Here is a 19598-nt window from a genome sequence, read left to right on the forward strand (position 1 = left end):
ACCAAGCCTTTACTCAATTTTTTTTATTGTTCCACCTCCGCGCGTTTAGCGAAGCGGTTTCCTTGGCACGTCTTGTCGAAGCAGAGATCGTGTTCCCCTTATTCCGGGATTCCCATCAATACGGACGTGGGTAACCCAACCGCGCCCGTTGCCACGCCCCCTCCATCGAAGGCGGGTTCCAATCGGTCACGGGGACGGCTCTTGGTATTCTCCCTCTTTATAATGAGACCAAGGCCCGTTCTTTTCCTTCAATCCTCTATCGAATCCGCCCCTCGCCCCGAGTTCCAACACCCAGAGCTCCATATTCGGGTACCTTCGATTGTTGACAATGTCCGGCCCCGACCTACGAGGCCGGTGGATGCCCTCCTCCGTCACGGAAGAGGACGTGCTAAAGCTAAGAGACGCCAGGTACTTAACCTATGAGATTTCACATAGGCTGCCTGCCTGAGGGCAAGTTATTCCTACTCCCGAGCATGGCGGGAGCGTCGTGTTCGTGTCTCACCTCCGTCGGGGTTTACGTTTCTCGACGGATCCCTTCGTGAGGGGGCTCATGTTTTACTATGGCCTAGAATTTCATGACTTGGATCCGGAGTCTATCCTCCACATCGGATCATTCATTGTCGTGTGTGAAGCCTTCCTCCGCACTACCCCTCACTTTGGCTTGTGGCTCAAAACCTTCAACGTGGAGCCGAAGATGATTGAGGGGCGTCAGGCAGAGTGCGGAGGGGCAGTTATAAGTAAGAGGGCCGATGCTCCATGGCCCGAGGGCTCTTTTCAGGAGGAGCTCGGCTTGTGGCAACAGGAGTGGTTCTATATCACCGCTCCCAGGGGCAGCAGGTAGAGGCTGCCGCCCGTCTTCCGCTCAGGCCCTCCACAGCGGCTGACGTCATGGGTCAACAAGGGGCGTGACTGGGGGCCGTCCAAGGACGTTCCCCTGTTGCAGGACCAGATTCGAGGCCTCCAAGAAAGGGAGATCAATCTGGCCATAGTGGTACAGGTTATGTTGATCCGGCGCCTACTGCCCTGCAAACGTCGCCCCCTCCGCCTGTGGGAATTTAATTCGGAGGGGCCACGAGCTCTTCAACACTTCATGGGTTTGACACCCGTGGAGATGTACAAACTGTTCTTCGGATCGCAAGAGATGCGTCCGGAATTGACCGAGGATGCTGGCCTAAGCTGCAATCGCCCGGATACTCAAGTAAGTAGCCCTGTGTCTGGACACATCATCCATTTATTTACTGTGGGTTTGCCTTTTAACCAGCTATCCCTTGGACAGGAGTGGATAGCGCAAGCAAAACTGATACGGTGTCCGGCCCCCCTCCTTGAGACCACGCAGGATCCCGTGTTAATCAAGATGTTAGAGGTTGCACCTTCGGAGGAGGGCGAAGGAGGACACAAGGGATCTACCACCTCAGCCACGGAGGCTTTCAGTAAGGGAGGAATCGAGAGTCCCTCCTTCCAGGGAGAGAAGAGGACCGCTTCCGAAGACCCAGAGGCCAAGGCCTCAAAGCGGGGAAAGAAATCTGTACCGGAAGGTCCCGTGCCGGGAAGAGCCCCGGCCGAACTGTCTCCTCGGAGGAATCAGCCCTCTAGTGAGCCGTAAATAAAAAGGGGGGATTTTGTAATAGTGGACATCCTTGTTTAATTTCTAAGGGTAACCGAAGTTTTTACCTTGTAGTTCGGATCTCAGCCCATCTCAGCACAGCTCATCTTCGGGAGACCTTCGTCCGGAGATGATGGAGAGCGAAACGCCTCCATCTGCCGCCCCATTATGCGGGGCGGACGACCCTAAGGTGTCGTCGCGGAGGGTCTCCCTGAGTCCGGCGGGGCCAGAGAGTTTGGCACCCATTGGAGTACGGCCAGTGGAGCTGCAGGATTTCCTTAAGAGGGCGTCCATCTCAGAAGATCACCGCACATTAATGGGTATGGTGATTGAGAGGATCTTGTCCGCCGAAAGCGGGTTGTGTGAGGCCGTCGGAAGTTTGCTGACGGGATTTGAGGTACGCAAAAAATGACATACCTTTTGACAGTTTTGCACAGGAAGTGCGCCCTTTATAGATAGTAGCCCCTGAGACTTGGTATGCTGTCGAAAGCGACAGCGTGCCGAGGATCATAATCTCAGTTATAGATTGTCACCTTTCCTATGCAGGTGGCGGAATGTTCGGTGGCCAGCCGGACTGATGGATTTGCCGAGCTGAAGAGGCAACTCGATGTTGCGGATGCAGACATCTCGCTGGTCAATAAACGACTCGATGAGTCACAAGGTATGTGGTTGCTCTGCGGTCACCTAGTAAGGGAGCTGACGCCCATTCCTTACAATTTGTATGCCTGATGTAGATAGTGCTGCTGCTGTGGAAGGCCTCCGAGCAGAACTTGCTCGGGCCAAGGAACAAGCCAGAAAAAGCGAGGCGGCTGCCTCGAAGGCAGCGGAAGAGCTAGAAGCCGAGAAGGCTGCTCACTGCTGAAGCAGGGAGGAGATGGCCAGAATGGCCACGAAATTAAAAGTTGCTACCGACCGCCTAGAGGTTCTTGAAGGAGAACGCCGAGCGGAGCAAGAGGACCTGAAGAAGGCCGACGCCAAAGCCAAGGATGCCCGTAGTGCGATGCGGGCTATGAAGGAGGAACTGCGTCAGGTCGGAGACATTATGGCTGGAAAGCCCTTTATGCTGCGTAGGAAGTTCACGAATCCAAAGTATGCTCAGCTGGGCCAATTGTACGGTGCGGAGGATCCTTATCTAGACTTGGCGGCGAGTGCGGCGGACACAGTCATGCACTTTCGAAGCCAGGAGGATCACGAAATGGAAGAGCTTTTCTGGTCTCAATTCCATAGTCCGGAGCGTCCACTTCTGTTGAGTGATCGGCTGGTTGAGTGGGCCGAGCTGAATAGATTGTGCAGACTTGCCATGACGGATGTGGTCGCTCATCTGTGGCCGAAAAGGCCCAAGCCGAAGAGTTATTTTGGCTTGTTGCAGCAATTCCTTGGGGCGGTGCCGCGTATTGGGGCGATGAAGCGGTCGACATGCATAGAAGGTGCACGGATGGCTCTCGCCCGTGGTAAGACATACTGGGCGGAGATGGATGGCACCGCTGTTGCATCCCGGGGTTCGGACAAAAGCCGATTCCCCACCGAGCACTATTTTGAGGAAGTCTTGCAGGGCGCTCGTATAATAGAGTGACAGTGCTCGAAAGATGTTATGTTTGAATGACATGTATGATTTCTGAGATCATGTTTATAATGCAATAACTTTTTATACTTGTGTGTTCAAGTATTGAACTATCTCCCGTGCGGCCGTATATGTATGAATAACCTGAAAGTTGCAGTCTTTGGCTTCAGCCCCCACGCACATGGTGCGGGGGTGTTTGCAAAAACAAAAGCGCCTTTTCACACTTAATCCAACATCTTGGTCCTTTTAGGGAGGTGATAGCGTAGCAAACTAGGCAACCGGACTATAATGCTTTATCACTTTCACTTAGCCATAGGAGCTTGAATGTGGGGCTACTATATAGCCCCTAGCGGCACCGCTCCTCTCCGAACTTTGGGGCGCGTATGTGCCTGACCGGGAAGCGGTCCTTCGTCAAAGCGGAGGAATTCTAAACATTCCAATGGTCGATCGAGTGGTTGACCAGTCTCTCGCTATATCATGACAGTCAGTTTTCGGCTTTCTCTACTGAGGTGCTCGCCCGGCCGAACCGGGGCACAATCGCAGTAGTTCTCCTGGTGCCGCGTTAGCCGATGATACGGAACGTAAGGCAGCAAAACACAGGAGCCGGGCAAGCCCAACATTTGACCAAAGACATGATTCGGAGCCGATGCATATAAGGCCTAACTCGAGATGCCGAACACTCCCTGAGGTGTTCGGTCTTTATGATACCGGGCAGAACAATGCCCTAAGCCCCTAGTGTCCAGGTTCAGGCGGGAACTTCTGACGCGGCCGATGCCAAAACGCCAGCCTCCTCCTCGGTTATGGTAGGAAACCGGGGGATGTGTATCAACAAGAGACAGTAAGAAAGGTTGACGCAGGGTCTTAATCTGAAAAGAATCCTTGCAACGGGTCCCTGCTGCACGTCTGCGCCTGTGTCTCTGTTGTGCTGTATCCTGGACGGGTGTAGCACGTGCTTCATCTGTAAAAGAGAAGGACTTAGTTTCCAAGAAATATCGTGCAAAGGTTGTATAAAAATAGAATAAAAGGAAGAAAATTGAGCTTTATTGGCTCTCATCATTTATACACGCAGCCCCTTATAAAGGGGATATGCGGCTGGGAAGCCCCTTACTGGACTAGCCTAACCATGTCCGAGGTCTGAATGACCTGTTTTTAGGGGCTTTGACCCGCAAGGTCTGATTAGTGTGTGGCTGTCGAGGCAGTCTCACGTTCTCCGTGGTCGAGGAACACTCGGTGTTACTTTTTAATGAAATTATGCCACGTTGACCGGGCATTTTTAAGCGTAAAAAATTCGTAATGTGGTATGTGTTAGGGCTGGCAAAAGCTGCGCGCCCCAGTAGTGCTTAAGGGCTACTGTTTGAATGGGGCGATGGATAGTGAGCTTTTCGCGACGGAGGTTGTCAGATGAACCGAACACAACCTCTAGTGGTACAGAGCCTGTATAATTGGCTTAAGGGCCTGGTGTCTCTCCTTTGAAGGAAGTGCTGCTATGGCAAATTTTGGTATTGTCTATCCCCATTCTGCGGGCGGTGTCCTGGTATTGCAGGTGCCGCGCTGTCTTTTCGTGTTATCACATGAAGTGAGTTCACTGTTTTGACTTCTAGTGGGAAAGTCTTCTGTTTTCTGGAGTGCTGCTTTTGGGTTTCGTCGCTTTCGCTTGGTGTGTCGAGCCCCTTGTGTTCGGCATTAAGTCGGCCGGACTGTTTGAAGATCCAACAATCTCTGTGGGTATGGTTTGCAGGCTTCCCGGAGGTACCATGTATTTGACATAGTCTGTCCAGAATCTTATTTAGGTTGGATAGCTCGTCACTATTGTCCTTGAGGGGCAGTGTTTTGTTGTTCGGCCGAGAGCTTTTGAATCCGGCGTTGACCGCCGTACTATTCGGGCCATTTTCCTTATTCCGGCGCTGATCTTTTCTGCGTCGTGATTTCCCATTTCCATCCCTAACTTCGGATGTACTCGGGTCGCTGGTGCTGCACCTAGCCAGCCAGCTGTCTTCCCCCGCGCAGAAGTGGGTCATGAGGCTTGTTAGTGCGGCCATTGTTCTTGGTTTTTCCTGGCCGAGGTGTCTGGCAAGCCATTCGTCTCGGACGTTGTGCTTAAAGGCTGCTAAGGCTTCAGCGTCCGGATAGTCGACTATTTGGTTCTTTTTAGTGAGGAACCTGTTCCAGAATTTGCGTGCTAACTCTCCGGGCTGTTGAGTTATGTGACTTAAATCGTCTGCATCCGAAGGACAGACATAGGTCCCCTGAAAATTTGCTCGAAACGCATCCTCAAGCTCTTCCCAACTTCCAATGGTATTTTCTGGGAGGCTTTTAAGCCAATGCCGAGCTGGCCCTTTGAGCTTGAGGGGTAGGTATTTTATGGCATGGAGATCATCTCCTCTAGCCATATGTATGTGTAGGATGTAATCCTCAATCCAGACTCCGGGGTCTGTTGTTCCGTCATATGCTTCTATGTTTACGGGTTTGAATCCCGCTGGAAATCCATGATCCAGTACCTCGTCGGTGAAACATAGTGGGTGTGCGGCGCCCCTGTATTTGGGTGTGCCGTTGTCTTCAAATGCTCGGCGGGTTATGTTGCTTCCTGGAGTCTTCTTTTTTGGCCCATAAATAGATCTGACTGGGTCGTCCTTTTTCCGAGGGTCTTTATGCTGATCGTGTGCCGGCTTGTGTGCGGCGCCCCTTGTTGCTCTTGGCCTGTCATCTGGTCGTCTATCCGGCCAGGCGGCTTCTTTCTTTTTTGATTGCGGGGGCTCTAAGGCCTCCTCGTCAAATTCGGGCAACAGCTTGCGCTTCGGGTAGCTCTTTTTCTGGTGACTAGCGCCATGTTTATCTGCGCTGTTGAGTACTTTGCTCCATCTCACTCTAAGTGCGTCCTCCGCTGTTTTGAGCTTCCGCTTTTGCTTCTTCAAACTTCTTGAAGTGGCGACGAGCCTTTTATGAAGATTCGTATGCTCTGGTGATGTGAGATCATCTTCGCCGGGGATGGGTTATTTGTCCAGTTCATGTCCGGCTGGCTGCTTGTTGACATGTGCGTCATCCACCGCTTCGCCCTGCTCTAGGGCCGGGTCCGTATGGGTGCCGTTTTTATCGAGGCCGGTCTTTGGGCGGTGCTTGCGTCGCCGTTTTGGTTGTTTGTCGGGGGAGTTGTCCTTCGCCACGTCCCGTTTTCCTCATTATCGCTTCCTTTTGGTGTCTCCACCATGTATACGTCATGAGTTGGGGTGGCTTTCCCGTGCCCGGTAGGCGCTGGTTCTTGATCGTCTCCGGCATCGTCGTCCATACCGTCGATGTCTTTGGAGTCATAGTTTAGCATGTCGGTTAGATCGTCGACAGTGGCTATTAATTGGGTGGTAGGTGGGCTTTGAATTTCTTCGTCGTTCGCATCCCAACTGTCCTGGCCGCAGTCCGGCCAGGGCTCTCCTGATAACGAGAGATACTTTAGCGAACTTAAGATGTCGCCGAAAGGTGAGCGTTGAAAGATGTCCGCTGCGGTGAACTCCATGATCGGCGCCCAATATGATTCGATCGGAGGGGGCGCGGGAGGTTCGGAGTCCAGAAAGGAGTCCGGCGCCTCGGAGTCACGGTCTTCATGAGGGACAAGGTCATTGTTCGGCTCTATCGCCGTAGAGGTTGCAGCTCCCGAGGCGGTGTCTAGCCATCCGTCCTCGACCTGCGCCGCCGGCTCCGAATTGATGATTGGAGCGGGTTCGAGTGCGGCCTCCAGGGTACTGTCCGGCTGCAGAGCTAAATCATGCTCGTCGTGACAGTGCGGCACGCTTGGCTGTGGCTCGAATCCATCGAGGATCAAGTCCCCGCGGATGTCAGCCGTGAAGTTCAAACTTCCAAATCTGTCCTGACGGCCAGGGACTTAGCTTTCGATCTGCTCCAGACGGCCAAGCGAATTGGCCCGTAGTGCAAAGCCGCCGAATACGAAGATCTGTCCGGGGAGAAAGGTCTCACCCTGGACTGCATCGTTGATGATGGTCGAAGAAGCCATCGAGCCTATCGGTGACGACACAGAGGAACTCTCAATGAAAGCACCAATGTCGGTGTCAAAACCTGCGGATCTCGGGTAGGGGGTCCCGAAGTGTGCATCTAGGCGGATGGTAATAGGAGACGAGGGACACGATGTTTTACCCAGGTTCGGGCCCTCTTGATGGAGGTAAAACCCTACGTCCTGCTTGATTAATATTGATGATATGTGTTACAAGAGTGGATCTACCACGAGATCAAGGAGGCTAAACCCTAGAAGCTAGCCTATGGTATGATTGTTGTTCGTCCTATGGACTAAAGCCATCCGGTTTATATAGACACCGGAGAGGGCTAGGGTTACACAAAGTCGGTTACAATGGTAGGAGATCTACATATCCGTATCGCCAAGCTTGCCTTCCACGCCAAGGAAAGTCCCATCCGGACACGGGACGAAGTCTTCAATCTTGTATCTTCATAGTCTTGGAGTCTGGCCGATGATGATAGTTCGGCTATCCGGACACCCCCTAGTCCGGAACTCCCTCAGTCTCCAAACCAAATATTTTGAAGTCAAGTTGTGAAAGCATAGTATAGCTACGAGACAATGCATCAGCAATAACATTTTCTTTTCCCTTCTTGTGTTTAATGACATAAAGGAAAGTCTCAATGAATTCAACCCATTTAGCATGTCTACGATTCAGTTTAGCTTGACTTTTAATATGTTTCAAAGATTCATGATCAGAATGTATAACAAATTCTTTGGGCCATAAATAATGTTGCCATGTTTCTAAAGTCCGAACAAGAGCATATAATTCTTTATCATAAGTAGAATAATTCAGACTAGGCCCACTCAATTTTTCAGAAAAATATGCAACAGGTTTGCCATCTTGTAATAACGCACTTCCTAATCCAATTCCACTAGCATCACATTCAAGCTCAAAAGTCTTATTAAAATCAGGAAGTTGGAGCAAAGGAGCATGTGTCAACTTATCTTTCAATACCGTGAAGTTTCTTCCTGTGCGGTACCCCAAAGAAAAGGCACATCTTTCTTTGTAAGTGTTGACGCTAGAACACGTCACACGAACACGTCGATGTGTACCCGCGGCGCCGAGGGAGATGCTCCGTAACTCACACCGCGGGAGGCCGACTTCCAGCGCGATACGCAAGACAGCAAGCTGGCGCTTTTGGGACCCGAAACCCCACACGCCTGGGAAAGACCCCGTCTAGGCGCGCGGCGGCTATGGGCTGCTCTAGGTCGACCTGATCGCCCCTAGGGCCTCGAGGTTCGCCGCCCTGCAATGAAGAAGAACGAACGAAGAACGAGGAAGAAGAAGAACTAGGGTTAAGGAGAAAAGATAAAAGATAAAAAGTGGTAGATTGATTGATCGATTGAGTGTTGTTCAATCGACCGTCACCCCTCAGGTAAATAAGAGGCGGCTGAACTTCCCGTGCAAGGAAAAGGCTTGGATTCACGTCCAAAACCCTAATCAAATTCGGATTGGTATTGTCCGAACTTCCCAAAACTGCTCGGTTTAAACTGGCTGCACCTTGCGGGTCTTTTTTGTGGTGGTAAACAATCTCGGATGGAAACGAGCCCAAAAGCAATCTTGACCGTTTTGACGAGACGAACAACTTTTATGTTGAACGTTTTTTGATCAGAGGTTATCTCGAGGGTCAAATCGGTCGCGCAAAACAGTCTATCCCTCGCGCTACCCATCAGACAGGGTGTCTGCTGGGGCGCGCCAGTTTTTGCCTCTGACAGGGCTGTATTTCGATGGCTCTAACTTTTGCATACGAACTCGGATTGGAATGATTTTTATATCAAAATCGATCGTTTCAATGAGACGAAGACAATCCTGTAGATAATTTTTCCATTTGAGGTGGTCTTGGGGTCTCAATCAGCCAAACTGTACTCTCAATATAAGATCTTAGTACTTTGAGCATAGTTTCGGCCTTCGAGATGAAATCGGACAGCGATGACCCAAACTTCAAAGATGTTCATATCAACAATGCGGAACTCTTTCATGAAGATCACTTCTCCATTTGAGTCCATCTTAAATAAGTTCTTGACCGTGCCAAAATCTGGTGTCAACACATGCCCCCCTGTTTTTCGGCAAAGCTTGTGTGCCGAAAAATAACTTGCACATAGCTTGCTCTAAGGACGATGTCAACACTTCATCAGCCATTTTGCATATGCTTAGGACGATAAGTTTATATCGGCCATTGCTTGTGCGAATATTTCGATGCAAGTTTGGGTGAAACTTTCCCAACTTCAATAACAATCCAGTGATAAGGTTCCATAGATCAAAACCATCCTCCGAACCATATTGTTCACCCTCTCGCTAGGACTTTGCAGATAATCATTAATGAACTTCCTCCAATCCTTACTTCGCCTGCATAAAAGTTTCATTAGTGGCCGAAGCGGTGGGCTTCGGTTCGGCCTTACCCATGTTGACAAAACCTAGCATCGGCTATTGATAGAAATACAATACACCATAGTTAACATAGTAGCCATATGCTTGCTGTGCCAACTCTTTCAAATTGTCATGTCTAGATATACGAACAATTTTAAAGCAACCCAAGGTAAATCTTGCATCTAGTCATATCAAAAGATAAACTATAAGTGATTCGTCAAAAAATTGATAACCCTTGGACATTTGTTGCATTACTAATAACGAATCACCGGAAGCCTCAATATGTACAGCACCTATAGCAAGGCAAAGCTTCAATCCGAATAACAATGCATATTCGGCTTTGATCATTGTGCAAAAATATCTTAAGAGGCATGAGGCTTCACAAACTAGCTCCATATGGAGGTAAATAAACAACACCAACACTTTGGCCATTGCTACAAATTGAACCATCAAAATATAATCTCCATGGTACTAGAGAGACAAAGCTAATATCACTTAACATGTACCTTGTCTCGGTTCCAATTGAACTAAGGACGGTGTTAGAATTCCACACCAGCCATGATCAGATAGTTTCTTAGGACGATAGTTAAGTATCGGTCATTACCATGAGGTTCATGTAGAATTCATCCATTAAAACATGTATAGCCGAAATAAACAAATAAAATAGCCATAAAATATTTCAGCTCCTTTGTCTAGCAACAAAAATGTAACTAACCAAATGTATAGTGATTTGGTAATACTCTGTCATCATATAAAAAATTATGTTGCATCCATGGATCAAAATAAGTCCATGGAGGGTAACTGATCATACCTGTGGATGAATTCCATGGCAAAGGCATCAATGGCATTGTTGAAGAAAATGGATGATGTGCTAACCAAAGATTTTGATGTTGTGATGCACACCTTCGGCTTAATTGTTTGTTGCTTCCATCATTCTCCTTCTTCATTTTTATTGTACTTGTTGCAATTGAAGCATGCACATCGTTTTTGTTTTGATTGATCCTCTTGGGAACCCATGCCATGTTCTTCTTTCTAAGCTCTTGTGCACTAAGATTTTGTAATTCCTTGTTTTGCCAATACGATAAGCCGAGTGAGCACCTCGACTGTGATTTTGTTTCAACCAATGGCAACTCTTTCTGGGCCTTGTGCACCCTCAACTTATTTTCTTCAGATTTGGCACTCTGATTTTTATCAATTGATTGCTTCACTTCTTTGCCTTTTGTAGCCAATGTCAACACTTTAATTGGCTCTTTGTTTTTTGAGATCAAATCTGAAGTGGCACACTTACGACCATCTCTTTTCACACGGTAAACTTGCTTTACCATCTCTTTCTTCTTCCTTGAGCTCTGGACCGATTCCTTATGATTGAAACGGTCTTTGATACGTGATTGTTCAAATGTTGATCTTCTTGGAGCTGCATAGTATTGGTGGGATGTTCTAGAATAAGATGGAGAATGTGCCCTTGTACCATACCTGTCCCATGATGAATATGTATCTATATGAGCATAGGGAGTCATCCACGGCATTGGCATTGCCGGCCCAAAATAAGGATATGAATATGTTGCATTAAAATTATCACTTTGCCAATACCAATCCTCATATTTGCACCTTGGGGGTGATCTTGGTTTCTTTGCATGATTTGGCCGATAAGCATTCTTCTCTTCACTCATCTTTTGATATTTATCCAATAGTTCAGCAAAGGTGATTTTTGATCTCTTGCACTTGCGCTTATTTCGGCCTTTGTTTTGTTTTGGTTTTCTTTCATCGACCATTGGATTTGCTTGCTGCCCCCCAGTCCTTGGCGTCTCCATTGTAGCTTTGATGGAATTTTCGCCCTCAAGATTATGTTCATTATGCTCTTCAACAACTTATTTACTTGAAACCTTGATCCCATCACCTACAGTTTATACATTCTCTTTAAATGGATCGACCTGAAGCAGCCGATGCAAAAACCTTTTGCCATGGGAGCAATCGGAATAGACTGGTCATCTCTTGGTGTTTCAACAAACTTCAATCGTCCTTTTTCAATGGCCGATTTAACTATTTGCCGAAACATGTTGCAATCCTCAAAATTATGTTTGGACGAGTCATGCAACTTACAATACATTCGTCCTTGGATTGATGGCTTAACATGGTGATCGAGAATTGTAATGCAATTATTTTTCAGCAACAAATCAAATATTTGATCACACATGCTTGAATTGAAGGCATACTTCTTGTTTTCTAGCCGATCTTGTTGTTTAAACGGCTTTTGAGATAAGCAAACGAATGGTTCAGATTTGGAATCTCCCCATTCGGTTATGCATTGTGTTTTCCACTCTATCTCCGATGTCTTTGGACAAGATATTGTATTAGCATCGGTTTTGTCAATAGAATTTAACCTTGGCTTTAAATTTCTGAAACAAAGATATTTAGAACATACATGTCTCAGTTGAGACCAAGTGCAAGCCAAGTACGAAATAAGCAAAGCTACCCAACTAGATATGAACTTTAGATAAAGCAACGGGAAAGCTTTGGCTGTAACAATAAGTCATTATCGGTCTTTATAAATGGCGCAATGGTTTGACCGATATGTTCCATAACAATTTTATTGCTAACAAGTAAATTACCCCTCTTCATTGGTCTTTCAAAATTACTTATGAGAATATTTCTTATAGATGCATCAATAATGAAGTTGCGACCAAATCTGAAAATAGGTGAATTACTCGCTATGCATACCTCTTCAAATATGTTGGGAGAACATGATGGTGGTGCCATTTGAAGAACATCTTGCTCCGTCTTTGGATGGCTCCCCAACACCTTGTCATCATCTTTTTCTTGAATCCGTGCATCATTGCTTTGAAGATTTTTGTCGGCCGAACATTGTTCGGCTACTTGTTCTTGTCCTTGAAGCTTGTCAATTTCTACGGCACGGAACTCATAGGGCAGGAAGTAGGTTCCATTAACTTCAGAAAAATCAAGAACCGTTGTTTTCCTATGCTTGCCATGCCCTTTCTCAATAATGCTTGCCTTGTTGGATTTGATGGATTCAGAATATATACTACTTGATTCAGATTTTTCAACCGAAGCACTTTCATGTTCCGAATCATCCTTCTTTCCATTGATACTACCAATTGGCAATGCTTCTTTTATCTGAGCCAATTATTTTTCTATTTGTTTCTGACGGCGAGCAGCAAAATTAGCTTTAAGCTTCTTCTCAATTTCAGCCCACTCCGGATATGATTGCCCCCCAATGCTTTTAGATTCATTCGGCAATGACACACGGGTGTTGCCGAAATTTTGCAATTGTGTAGGGGGTGTATAATATGATATAGTACTAGGTGAAGGCATATGCATTGTTGTAAGACCATCCTTTTGCTCGCTAATTTTATCAATTGGCAAAGATTCATCTTCTTGCAAAACTCTAGCTTTTATTGCGGCATAATCAGGAAATAGCCCATTTTCATGTTGTTCAAGGCAAAGAGCACTAATTCTCTTATTTTGGGCTAAACTCTTCAATGCAGCCACCACTACCTCATCCTCTACAATGTTGAGCACAACCGCTCCTGTAAAATTTACATTCATTCGGCTATAACCAGGAAGGTGTGAAGCCGAATTATGAGCATCTACAGTTGTGTATGGTGCTGAAGAATTAGTAACATGAGGTGTAGCATATGACGGTTGAGAGTAACTGGCCGAATAGCCACTAGTAGCATGGCCAATTTTCTCATTCATCGGCATGGTTAGATTACTATATTGCACATTAGCTGTCGATGAATAAAAGGGTGAAACACTTTCTCGTATGGCATTGGAAATTCTAACTTGGGGTGTTTCAAATTGATTAATCGAACTCATCATGTTGCTCATCGGCATATGAATTTGCTGGGTTGCCGATGCTTGTGAGTTGGGATACATATGGTGCATGTTACTAATATCATAAGAAGTTGAAGTATATAAATTACTTTAAATCGGCCCTTGCACGTAGTTAGTTGCATGATTGAAAAAACTAGGGTTGGCCGATAGAGTATACTCATTGAACGATCTAGTAACACCATATGAATTATTTGCATCTACATAAAGGGATTGAGTATTCATATTACCTTTGTAGATTGCAAACCCTAGATGACGATCTCTTTGTAGCAAGAACGGGCCGGAGACCGTTCGAAGCTTCTTCCCCAGCGGAGTCGCCAAGAAGTGTGTTGACGCTGGAACGCGTCACACGAACACGTCAATGTGTACCCGCGGCACCGAGGGAGATGCTCCGCAACTCACACCGCGGGAGGCCGACTTCCAGCGTGATACGCAAGACAGCAAGCCGGCGCTTTTGGGACCCGAAACCCCACATGCCCGGGAGGGACCCCGTCTGGGCGCGCGGAGGCTATGGGCTGCCCTAGGTCGACCTGATCGCCCCTAGGGCCTCGAGGTTCGCTGCCCTGCAATGAAGAAGAACGAACGAAGAACGAGGAAGAAGAAGAACCAGGGTTAAGGAGAAAAGATAAAAGATAAAAAGTGGTAGATTGATTGATCGATTGTGTGTTGTTCAATTGGCCGTCACCCCTCAGGTATATAAGAGGCGGCTGGACTTCCCGTGCAAGGAAAAGGCTTGGATTCACGTCCAAAACCCTAGTCAAATTCGGATTGGTTTTGTCCGAACTTTCCAAAACTGTTCGGTTTAAACTGGCTGCACCTTGCGGGTCTTTTTTGTGGTGGTAAACGATCTCGGATGGAAACGAGCCCAAAAGAAATTTTGACCATTTCGACGAGACGAACAACTTTTATGTTGAACATTTTTTGATCAGAGGTTATCTTGATGGTCAATTCGGTCGCGCAAAACAGGCTATCCCTCGCGCTACCCATCAGACAGGGTGTCTGGTGGGGCGCACCAGTTTTTGCCTCTGACAGGGCTGTATTCCGATGGCTCTAACTTTTGCATACGAACTCGGATTGGAACGATTTTTATATCAAAATCGATAGTTTCGACGAGACGAAGACAATCCGTGTATATAATGTTTCCATTTGAGGTGGTCTTGGGGGCTCAATCAGCCAAACTGTACTCTGAATATAAGATCTTAGTACTTTGAGCATAGTTTCGGCCTTCGAGATGAAATCGGACGGCGATGACCCAAACTTCAAAGATGTTCATATAAAAAATGTGGAACTCTTTCATGAAGATCACTTCTCCATTTGAGTCCATCTTAAATAAGTTCTTGACCGTGCCAAAACCTGGTGTTAACAGTAAGCTCATTGAGAGGTGCAGCAATGGTGCTGAAATCTCTCACAAAACGCCTATAGAATTCAGCGAGGCCAAGAAAACTCCTCACTTGTGTGACCGTTTTGGGCTGTGGCCAACTCTCAATAGCGTCAATCTTGGATTTATCAACTTCAATTCCCTGTAGAGTAACAACATAGCCAAAAAAAGATACTCGGTCGGTGCAAAAGGTGCACTTCCCAAGGTTACCAAACAAACATGCATCATGTAGAGCAATAAAAATAGCACGTAAATGTTCCAGATGTTCTTCCAAAGATCTGCTATAAATCAATATGTCATCAAAGTAAACTACCACAAATCGTCCAATGAAAGCACGTAAAACTTCGTTCATTAATCTCATGAAGTTAGTAGGTGCATTAGTTAACCCAAAAGGCATAACTAACCACTTATATAATCCAAACTTAGTTTTAAATGCTGTTTTCCATTCATCTCCCAATTTCATACGAATTTGATGGTATCCACTACGCAAATCAACTTTGGAGAATATTATAGTGCCACTCAATTCATCAAGCATATCATCTAGCCTAGGAATAGGATGACGATAACGAATAGTAATATTATTAATGCCTCTACAATCAACACACATACGTGATGTACCATCCTTTTTCGGCACTAGAATAATAGGAACAACACAAGGACTAAGGGATTCACGTATATAACCTTTGTCGAGAAGCTCTTGTACTTGACGCATAATCTCCTTCATCTCCTCTGGATTGGTATGGTATGGTGCACGGTTTGGCAGTGAAGCACCGGGAATTAAGTCAATCTGATGCTCAATCCCTCGAATAGGCGGTAATCCCGGTGGCACGTCTTGTGGAAAGACGTCAGCGAACTCCTGCAAAATGTTAGTGACAGCAGGAGGCAAAGAGGAAGGCACGTCCTCGAATGAAAATAATGCCTCTTTGCACACAAAAGCATAGCAAACAGATTTGCTGAAATCTAGCTCATCAATATCAGATTTGGTGGCAAATAAACATGCACTTTTCAACTTAATTTCAGAAGCAACACTAGATGGTTTATTATTAGGCTTCATTTGTTGCTCAAATTCGTTTGCCACAATCTGATTTTCACTCTTATTCTTCTCATGTTTTGCTTTATTAGCTCTATTAATATCATCTTTCAAAATAGAATCAAGAGTCATAGGAAGCAAAGTAATATTTTTATCCTTATGAACAAGAGTATACTGATTGTTTCTACCATGGTGTACAGAATTTTTATCAAATTGCCATGGTCTACCAAGTAATAAGGAACATGCTTGCATAGGTACCACATCACAATCAACATAATCAGCATATGTAGAGATACTAAAATGCACACGAACAGTACGTGTTACCTTAACCTTGCCGCTGTTGTTGAACCATTGGATGTAGTAAGGATGTGGATGTGGTCTTGTGGTGAGAAAAAGCTTCTCCACCATCTCCATGCTAGCCAAGTTGTTGCAGCTCCCTCCGTCTATGATGACGCGCACAGAACGTTCCTTCACAACTCCCTTGGTATGGAACAAATTGTGCCTCTGATTTTGCTCAGCTTGTGTGACCTGCACACTCAAAACACGTTGAGCAACTAAACATTCATACCTGTCAGCGTCTTCAGGAGCCATGTATTGCGTCTCATGATCAGAATCATCTCCACCATGTTCTTCACGTGTAATAAGAGCCAAAGTCTCCTCATCATAGTCACTAGCGGACTCATACCCACCATCCTCGGTAGTAATCATCACACGCTGAGATTTGCATTCTCTCGCATAATGACCTCTTCCCTTACAACGACAACAAATAATATCACTTGTGTGCCCTGTTGATGCCATGGAAGAAGAAGAACTCTGTGCAGGCCCGGCAGGTGCGCTCTTGGCAGATAATAGTGGTTGTGCCTGTTTTCTTGTATCACGGCTGGAGGTGGCACCTGATGGAGGTGCTGGTGCAGTTGAAGTAGAAGATGCACGCGGTGTCCATGATGAAGGTCGGCCTGCAGAAAAGTTAGTTTGCGCCAATGCTTGTCGATCCTGCACTTCACATTCAGCTTTACAAGCAAGATGGAATAAACGAGTGATATTAGTATACTCCTTATAGTCTAGAATGGTCTGAATCTCTCTATTTAATCCACCCAAAAAACGTGCAAGCATAGCTTCATTCTCCTCAACAATACCACATCTAATCATGCCAGTTTGTAATTCCTGATAATATTCTTCTACAGAATTTTTCCCTTGTCTTAAGCATTGCAATTTTTGAAGCAATTCACGTTGATAATATGGTGGAACCCAACGAGTACGCATAGCAGTTTTCAAAGCAACCCAAGTAGTTGGAATAGGATATAATCTACAATGTTCAGACCACCATACACATGCAAAACTAGTGAAAGCACAAACAACAGCGGCAACCCGTCTCTCCTCGGAATATTGTAAACATGTAAATCATTGTTCAGTTTCTAACTCCCAAGTAAGATATATATCAGGAACATATCTACCCTCAAATGGTGGAATATTCAATTTCAGTTTAGGAAGATGGTCATGATCTCATACCTGAGGGAGAGCCCTACCATTGTGATTATTTGCATGTGGACGACCTAGTGGTTGTGGTGCAGGTGGTTGCATGTAGTTCTGATTTTGATCAACCTCATCCTCGTAATCTCCCACATAATCATCCTCCTCCACATCAGCAGTAGGAGCCACAGAAGTATCAATCGCAGCACCAACAGATTGGCCAAATGCAAGAAGGACACGGCTCGCTCGGCAGAGGGCTGTTTCGCGATGTGGAGGTAGTTGTTGTTGTTGTTGTTGGAGAGGTGCGTTAGGTGCAGCGGGTGGTGGTGGTGGAAGACGCGCGAGCAATTCATTAAACTTGCTATCGAGCTTTGTTTCGATCGTCTTCTCCATGCCATCTATCTTCTCCATGGTCTCGTCAAATCTGTTTAGCACATCTTGCACCTGTCCACTCATCATTTTCTGAAATTTATCACATAGCTGTTTGTTCGTCAGGTTCTCCCAGTCAGTCTCATCGGCTTGTGATCCTACCATGGTTAGCAGCAAATAGAAACACACAAGAATATGATCCTACTGACTACTAAGAAGTGGTGGTGTATCACAAACCCGTCAAGCAAATCTCAAATTCTTACCAGTTCTTACCCAGCAGCAGGTGGTGATCGTCAACCGTTGTAGTCAAAACTCTCAAAGCTTGGATAGAGCGATTACCAGGGAGAGTCAAACGCACGACGTAGATGTATGTGGAGCTGGGAAGGCTTATAATATGGTAGCAAAAAGGGTCAGCAATAATCAATTCAGAGATGCAAAGTTGAATAAACGCTCAACAACGGTATTGTGCTGGTTCTAGGCTAGACTGTGCTAGAGATGCGAGCCTAGAACACCAACAAAATCACGGCGCGGCACGTAAACAAGGGAGGAGCACACTCTGAATTTTTTTCTCTTTTTTTTCCTTTTTTTGCACTTTTTTTCCTCTTTTTTTTTGCTCTGCAACAATTTTTTTTTGAAAAAGTCTACAAATGGTCTAAAAACTGCCTAGCCAGAATTTTCCAGACTTAGTTTTTTTTTGAGTTTGGAACTATTTCTCTACTGCGGGTAGCACGGAAGTTGGAGAGTCCTTCTCTGTCACGACTCGGAGTATTGCGTGATCTGGAAATCCAAAACAGAGTAACATAATACTGGACTCGGAATAGGACTGGTGGCGGAGATGAAACTGGTGAAACTCGGACTGGTGGCGGAGTTGAATCTGGTGGAACTCGGACTGGTGGCGGATATATGTTGCAGGTGGACTCGGATTGGCGTGATGGCGGCGGATATGTGGTGGTGTATATGGACTCAGATTGGCGGTGAATATGTGGTGGTGGTATATGGCAGCAGCGACGATGATGATGCGATGGTGATATATGGCAGCGACGACGTGACAACCTGTGAACAGAACTCAAAACTCTAAAGGACTAGACGCTAAGACCAGCAACTTGACACGACAATGCAACCGCAAATTCAACAAAGCAAATACAGAAAGATTATGCAAAGGCTCAGATTGTTTCGGATGGGATGAAGTAACCCTAATTTTTTTTGGCTTTTTCATGGACTATAGGTATGAAGAACAGACTCGAGCTAAACTACGAAAAACAATAAAATCTCACCAAGCAACCTGGAAATCTGATACCACTTGATAGAGGCAAAGGTGTCCCGTCTTTCGACGAGATGATGGATATCACTTTGGTGGAAGTCGACTTTGACGATCCGACTACGAACGTGCGAGGACGTCGCGCCTTAGCAATCGCTAAACCAACTCCGAGAGGTTATTGACCACACCGGAGCACGATCAACCTGACCATGAGGGTCTGTTTCCTGCGAGCAAACGAAGAACAAGCAAGAAACTGAGATTGCAATCTAGATGTTGCGAATATAAGATGAAAGCTTTATTGATCAAGGTGGGGTTCTGTGACGCCTTTGTCTGGTCGTTGAACACAAACGGAGTACGCGAAGTTGCAGCTATGGCGAACTTTTAATCTAAACAAATCCCAAAGTCTAAACGATGCCCTAAGGGCTGTATATATGGAGGAAGATGGGGGGGGGGCGGAATTTCGTGGCCCTTGGTGGAGGGGTCCGAAATCAACCCTATCTCTTGTTTCCCCACACATACGGACTCTAAAAATAGCCTATACTTATGTATTTCGAAATTACATGGGCCTGGCCCAATAATAAGGTGACGCAGCACCTAGAATAGACTCGGGACAAAACTTATGAAGTGACATCTTGTATATTTCGTCCAAGGCTTCATGCACCCATTATGGTGGCTTCAAAGTCCTGAAATCATC

Source organism: Triticum dicoccoides, chromosome 1B (genome assembly GCF_002162155.2).
Source record: "Triticum dicoccoides isolate Atlit2015 ecotype Zavitan chromosome 1B, WEW_v2.0, whole genome shotgun sequence".
NCBI lineage: Eukaryota > Viridiplantae > Streptophyta > Magnoliopsida > Poales > Poaceae > Triticum > Triticum dicoccoides.